This window comes from Athene noctua, chromosome 3 (genome assembly GCF_965140245.1).
Source record: "Athene noctua chromosome 3, bAthNoc1.hap1.1, whole genome shotgun sequence".
Taxonomy (NCBI): domain Eukaryota; kingdom Metazoa; phylum Chordata; class Aves; order Strigiformes; family Strigidae; genus Athene; species Athene noctua.
In genome coordinates this window covers 367,647-374,000 of record NC_134039.1, presented here as the reverse complement: position 1 = coordinate 374,000, position 6,354 = coordinate 367,647, and the positions used below count along the sequence as shown (strand labels likewise).

The window sequence follows — 6,354 nt, the reverse complement described above, 5'->3', positions numbered from 1 at the left end:
TGAGAGTTGTGGCTCCTGGCAGTCCCAGCTTTTGCCACCATAGGTGTTCTTGAGGAAAACCTGGGGTGGGTATGAGTTTCCACCCGCTGCTTGGAGATGGAAATCACAGCTTGGGAAAGGCCCTTTGAACTTCACCTGCCCATGAGACAAGCGTGGCCTGTCCCCTAACTGCTAAAACCACTGTGCACAGCTCTGCTGGCTTTAGCTTTGTTTTATTTTAGGTTCATTTTATTTTAGGTTCATTTTATTTTAGTTAACCAACTGTGGATTGGCTGTTATTTTTGCTCTGAAGCCAGGGAAAGCAAAAGTTTGCAATGCTTACCAAGGCTCCCTGCCTGCCCCAAGCGAGCTCTTGCGCTGGCAAGCCCTGAGCCGCAGCAGTTCTGGGGACAGGTGAGCACCCCCTGTTCACACCCACCGCAGCGTCACAGTGCAGGGACCTCTGATCTGCAGGAGTCTCCTAAACCGGCCCGAGGCTGCACCTGCTCCAGGCTCTTGGTTGGGGAAAATGTTTTCCCAGGACAGGGAGTGCCTGTTTCCCCAGGGCCGGGGCGCAGGGAGCCCTGCAGTCATGGTGCAGTGATCAATTCCTAACCCTCCCTGACGTTGTAAGTAATGATATTTTTCCTCTTTGCATTGTTGTCGTACCAAGGCAGCCCTGCCTGCTGCTGCTAGCGAACACACAAGTTACCCCCAGTCAGGAGCAGCACAGTCCCACCGTGTTTACCGACTCCATGACTACTACAGAAAACTGCCCCGGTTTTCACACCCGCTCCTCCTTCCTTATCAATCTAGAGGTGGCTGGGATGAATGATTAGGTGAAATGGCAAATATTACACGTGTGCTATCAATTTTACTTTTCAAACTAAAACCAAACAAAACTAAGCCTGACACAATGCCCAGGAAGAACACTGGGGCTGTTGGAAGACCATTAAGCTTTATGGAGAGGATGAGTTGTGGAAAATGTTAGCTAATACACATAAGCTACCCACAGCCTGCTGGAGACCAGGAAAACCTCAATAAACATCCGCAGTTCTGTGTGTGAACAAAAGGACTCTATTTCACTAGTTAACTACTTTAAATTTGATAAATCCTGTGTGTTGGCATTGGTTGTCTCAGGGGGAGTGAACATCCTCCCTGACTCTGTTTTTCCCTGGCATTTAGGTGGGTCTGTTAATCCTGCTGTCACACCCCGCCCCACAGCTGGATAAATTTCACTGAGGGTGAGTAATTTGTGGTCTGTCTGGGTGTTGTGGGGTTTTTTTTGGTTTATAGACCACCTCTAGCACATGTCTAGGTCAGTGCTTAAGCACCTGCTAATCCTTTAAACTCGGGCTCTGGGCTCCTGCTCAGGAGCCCGGAGCTCTGCCCGGCCAGACGAGAGGGACCCAGGCGGGACTAAGGAGGGGTAGCACCCACAGGAAAACCAGACAGCTCCTCTGGAATTAGCCCAAACAAATGTCAAACCCTTTGCAACCCACAAAGAAGTGAAAAAACCCCTGTATTACACAATATTTATGTGAGCTGGCTGACGTGTGAATATACCCACGCCTCTTCTGCTACTTGAGGGGGTTTTTTGCCAGTTTCACAGGTTAGCTTCGATGGCTCAGAAGCCTCAGACAGTCACATGCTGCTTTCAAACTGGTACAGGTTTCATATCAAAATGGTACATTTACTTCAACTTAACAGGAAACTTCTAAACGACGATATCCAGCTCCCCAAAAGCCCCAGCACTCAGACTAGACCATCCTCTTTCCGGAAGGTGCATTAGGACCTTGAGAGAGCAGCCCCAGATCAATAACGAGCCAGGCAGATTTTTTTGAAATGGTTTGCGTCCTAAATGTATTTTACTTCCAAATAGCCTCAGAGTAAACAGTAATTCACATTTGAATTGCAGTATTTAACTCAACAAGTATCCTTAAAGACCACCTTGAACAAAGGAGTAACAGAGGACTTTTTTAATGACCTTTAATGACAATGGTCAGTTGGTTTTGGCACCATGCTCACCATCTTAATTACATCTACACCCCGCGGTAGGTTAAGGTGTGAAAAACAGGAATGTTTTACAGGTGCTGCTCTGGAGCTGGGAAATGCTGCAACTGCTTTCCTTATGTTAGGAAAACTCGGCATTATGCCTGTGGGTGGTAATATTAGTCTGATAAGCAATAAACATCAACAAATATATGGAAATACAGGTACAGGGGAGAGTCAAATACTGGGTGTTTATAACTTCATCTCAGTGCCCAAATCAGAATCACCTGATTCATGGGAACTGGCAGCTCTGACCAACAGCAGCTTTACAGATTTATAATAAGGGCCCTTATTATCAGCTACAGACTTTGTCCTAGAAAATCATTTCGACAATCAGTGGAGTCAGTTTGGGATTTTCCAATGATTTGGGGTTTTCTGGCATTCCTTTCAAACCGGCCTTCTGTCAGGAAGGATTGAATTTTAGTGAATATCAACATTAAAAGGAAATGTGGTACAGGGAAATAAAGGTGGACAAAAATTTCCCAGATGTGACACTTTCTAAGCAAACATTTTCCCTCCAACTCAAAACAATCATTCCTTTTGAAACATTATTTGAATTTTGAGTCCTTTATATATGACAGAAATTTAAATTATTTTATATGATCAGCATGAAACTTTCAAGTACAATCCAACCCAGTTTGGTGGTGATTATTAATTCAGTACCTTCTACTTTGGACTTGGGCCAGGGAAAGCTTTTGCAATCTCAGGCCCCTACAGAGAGGGAAAAACGTCCTTGATTTCCATATACTCAAATGTTTCCAGATCTTCCTGCAGCTCCCCTGCAGCCAGCTATAGGTACACGGCGGCTGCCTTTACCGATTCCTGCCTGGAGTGACCTTGGCCGGTAGAAAGCTGAAGCGGAGACACGGTTGGTCCCTTTTTGTGCAAAGCAGGTGGCTCCTGGCCCTTCATCCAGCTGAAGGCTCTTACGCCTGTGGTAACACGCCTCCCTTCGGGTTTAAATTATGTAGCAGCCATCCTGCCGCCTGCCTGAGGGTAACGCGCTGTTCCAATTTCCCTCTTATCACATCTTCATTTCTAACCCATTCACTGGACACGGTGCTTATCATCAAGCTTGACTCAATTGGCACAATTTATCAGAGTGCATCCCTCGTCGGTGCATGCTGATCAATAAATATGATAACATCCTAACAACACCAAGCTAATGCTTCTAAAAGGATTTATCTGTAACTGCCAACTCCAGTTTAAAAACAAAAGTCTTTTGGTAGAGGCTCAGCAACTTCATCTCACGGGGCGAATGTCTGCTAGCAAAGACCGTTGACTGTTTTTTTTCTTCTTCTTTTCTCTTACAGAAATTTGATCAAGAAAACCTGGCAACGGGAACACGCTCTGGTTTCGATTGCATTGTGTTGTCGCTGATGGGGAATACCATCCCTCTGGAACTGTAGCACAAAAAAAGACAGGTGGTGTAAGGGTCTCAGTCTGCAATCTGGCTCTGATCAGGAGAAGACCAGACAAGTGCTGGTGGCCGCATCATGAGGGGGTTTGATCTGCTTTTCTGAAGAGAGGGAAAATACTTCTGGTTTGCTTAAAACTAAAGCCAGGAGAGACAGCAAGAGCAAAGCCAACAGCTGAGGTTGAAAAGCAGGAGGAAGGAGAGCAGATGTGGGCATCTTTCAGCCTGGCCACCGACCATCTGCAGCCCCATGGGACAAGCTGCCCCTCGACGTGACCCTGTGAGGAGCCGCTGGACGGAGAGGCGGGAGCAGGGCAGCACCAGACGTCCTGGTGCCTGCAGGAGACAGCCTCGGGCAGGGGAAAGCAGCCCCAAGGGCACCACCGTGCCCTTGGCTATGCCTGTTTACCACCTTGGGCCTTTCAGCTCCACGAACACCTAGGGCTACGGTCCACTTGTCACGGAGAAGGTACGTATAACTGCAGCACAGCTCGTATAGTGTCTGCACAGCAGGTACAATACCTGGGACACTGATACCACAGGGGCTTACTGACCCCGCTGACTGCTTGCCTTCCCCTGCGCCGCGTGCAGGCCACCCAAAGCCTCTGCCATTGCTTGCTCTGCCCCCGTGAATGGATGCACGTCCTCCCTCCTCCTCCTTTACACGGAGTTACAATCTAATCACTGCGTACCAGCCACGCGGCACCCTCCTCCCTCCCCGCCTTTAGTTCCTTAGTTCCCAGGCTGAGACTGGTGCCGTGATTACGTCTCTTTCTCAGGAACAGTTTTTGTGTGAGCTGTTCCCAGCAGTGGTGCCCTGGCGGCTGACGCACAGACGTTTCCAGCGGCGGGACTCAGCCCTGGCCAGCAGCTCGCTGGTTTGTTTTGAAACAGGGATGAGGACAAAGCCACCTGTACTGTCATAGAAACCCTCCCCAGCAGCTCCCCCGTCCCAGTTCAAACCAAAGCCACTGACTGACAGACCAGGCACAAAACTGCTCATCAAATCAAAACCAGGCTGAAAGCACTTGAAAACTGTTTACTCAGGTGTTTTGCTGTGGCATTAGCTGACAGGTGACGCTGCTCTGCTGCCAGGTGCTGTGGAGGCTGACCTGCATGGTGCTACGCTTTGTGCTGCCTGGAGGTGGGTCACTGGTCTCCCCCAGCCTGTCCCAGTGTACCCCAGTTGTGATCTGCAAGCACAGAGCTGACTGGTGTCCTCGGGGCACCCCGGGGTCACTGCTCCCTTCAAGCACGGGGCAGCCCAGCCATGCCACATCAGCGCTTCAGGGCAAACCCAAGCCCGTGGCTGTTCACGCAGGGCTGTGAACCGACAGCAGCTAATGAAGAAAGGGCCCAGAGGCACGTGCAGGATCCCAGTGCTGCTCTTTGGGCATGTCCCCATGTCTGCAGATCAAGACTTTACCATCCCTGATAGAATCCTGGCTCTGGCAACCTTCTGTAGAGATGGCTGGGCTGCAGATCCCCCTTCCCCACCTCGATACCCTCCCACAGGTGCCTGCACGTGCCCTGCCCGCTCCCATCAGGTAGCTCTTTGCCCCTGCACGCACCCACCCCGGGCTCACAGACCTCACCTTGCCTTCCCCCACGTCCAACACCCTCTTTTGCCCAGGGACCGGGCAAAGAAGAGCACCCCGGGCTGCTGCGGGTGCTGCTCGGAAACGCAGAAAAACTGGGGCGGGAAGAGATCTTAGGAGGGTGTCTGGCCCAGAGGCTTCTCCAAGGAGGGCGAGCATTGCCACCTTTGGCAGCAGCTCTGTCTCACCAATCTAAATCCTTCTCAGCAGGGCAGACAAAAGTATCCTGAAATCCATTTAACTTCAAATTGGATTAAGGCCTGTTCTTGTAAAAGAAATAGTTTATTTTGGGGGCAGGAGCAGTTTCAGATTACTTAACTGGGGGGAAAATGTTATTTGTTTAAAGTAATGTCACCATTTCTTTCGTGGAAATGCTTGTCATGGGTACACTGCTGTGTAACCCCGAGGTAACTACTGTATCGTGGCAATTGTGAAAACAGCGCTGGAAGGGTCTCAAAAGCGCTCGTGTCCAGCACCGCTCCAGGTAGGATCATCTCCACCTAAACCACTCCTGATTGTCACCTCTCCCGCTTCACCCCTAACAGCCTCGCAGCCACGAGTGATTTTCGAAATGAAAGCCCAAACCTCACTTCTTTATTCAAGCTCATTAAGAACTTGTTAAGCAAGCAATTGTCAGGAATAATTCAGATAAAGCTTCTTCCTGCCCGAGGGTAGACATGAAACTTGCTTTGCAACATGTAAGCAGCTCATCTGCCGGCTACCTTTTTTTTTTTTTTTAAAACTAAATTTTTCAGCTTCACGTTTTTGTTGATTCGCGTTAGCTTTGTAGCCTTCCCCGCCCGACAGCAGGTGAATCGCGGGTCGGATGAGGAGCTGCCGAAACGCCTGGAGGTGGCCAGGAGGGAGAGAGGGGGGAGAAGCCGTAGAGCGGCTTAAAGCGGTCCGTCACGGAGGAAAACCGCCGCCGCCCTGCCCGGCGGGGAGCCGCCGCTCGGAGCCGTCGGGGGCGCGGGCGGGCGGCAGCGGGCCGCCCCTTCTCTCCGGCGAGTAACGGGTCTGCGGGGCGTCCGGAGGCGGGACCGGCGGGCGGGAGCTGCCGGGGATCCCGCGGCGGCGGGAGGGAGCGGCGCTGCGCGGCGGGGTGAGACGGGGCGCGGGGGGCCGCGGGCCTCGGGGTGCCCGTGGGCCGGGGCTGGGCGGCTTCGCCCTCCCGCCCCGCTGGGGAAAAGGCGCATCTTTCCGCGGGGAACTTTTCCACGAGCGGAGCGCGACCCCGCGCGCACGGCGCCCGCTCCCCCCGCGGGCGGCCGTTGGGGGGCTGGAGCCCGGGGCACGGGGGGGCCGCGG

The 6,354-nt window shown here is 51.7% G+C and overlaps 1 protein-coding gene across 1 annotated transcript in view; it reads left to right on the top strand.

Moving 5' to 3' along the window:
• Positions 1 to 6,086: 6,086 nt before the first annotated feature.
• The window catches only part of LOC141958809 (lactosylceramide 4-alpha-galactosyltransferase-like), a 38,918-nt gene continuing 38,650 nt past the window's right edge, over positions 6,087 to 6,354 (top strand). The window contains exon 1 of the mRNA XM_074901706.1: positions 6,087 to 6,148. The gene's annotated coding sequence lies outside the window, so the exon portion shown is untranslated. The remainder of the gene's footprint in view (positions 6,149 to 6,354) is intronic.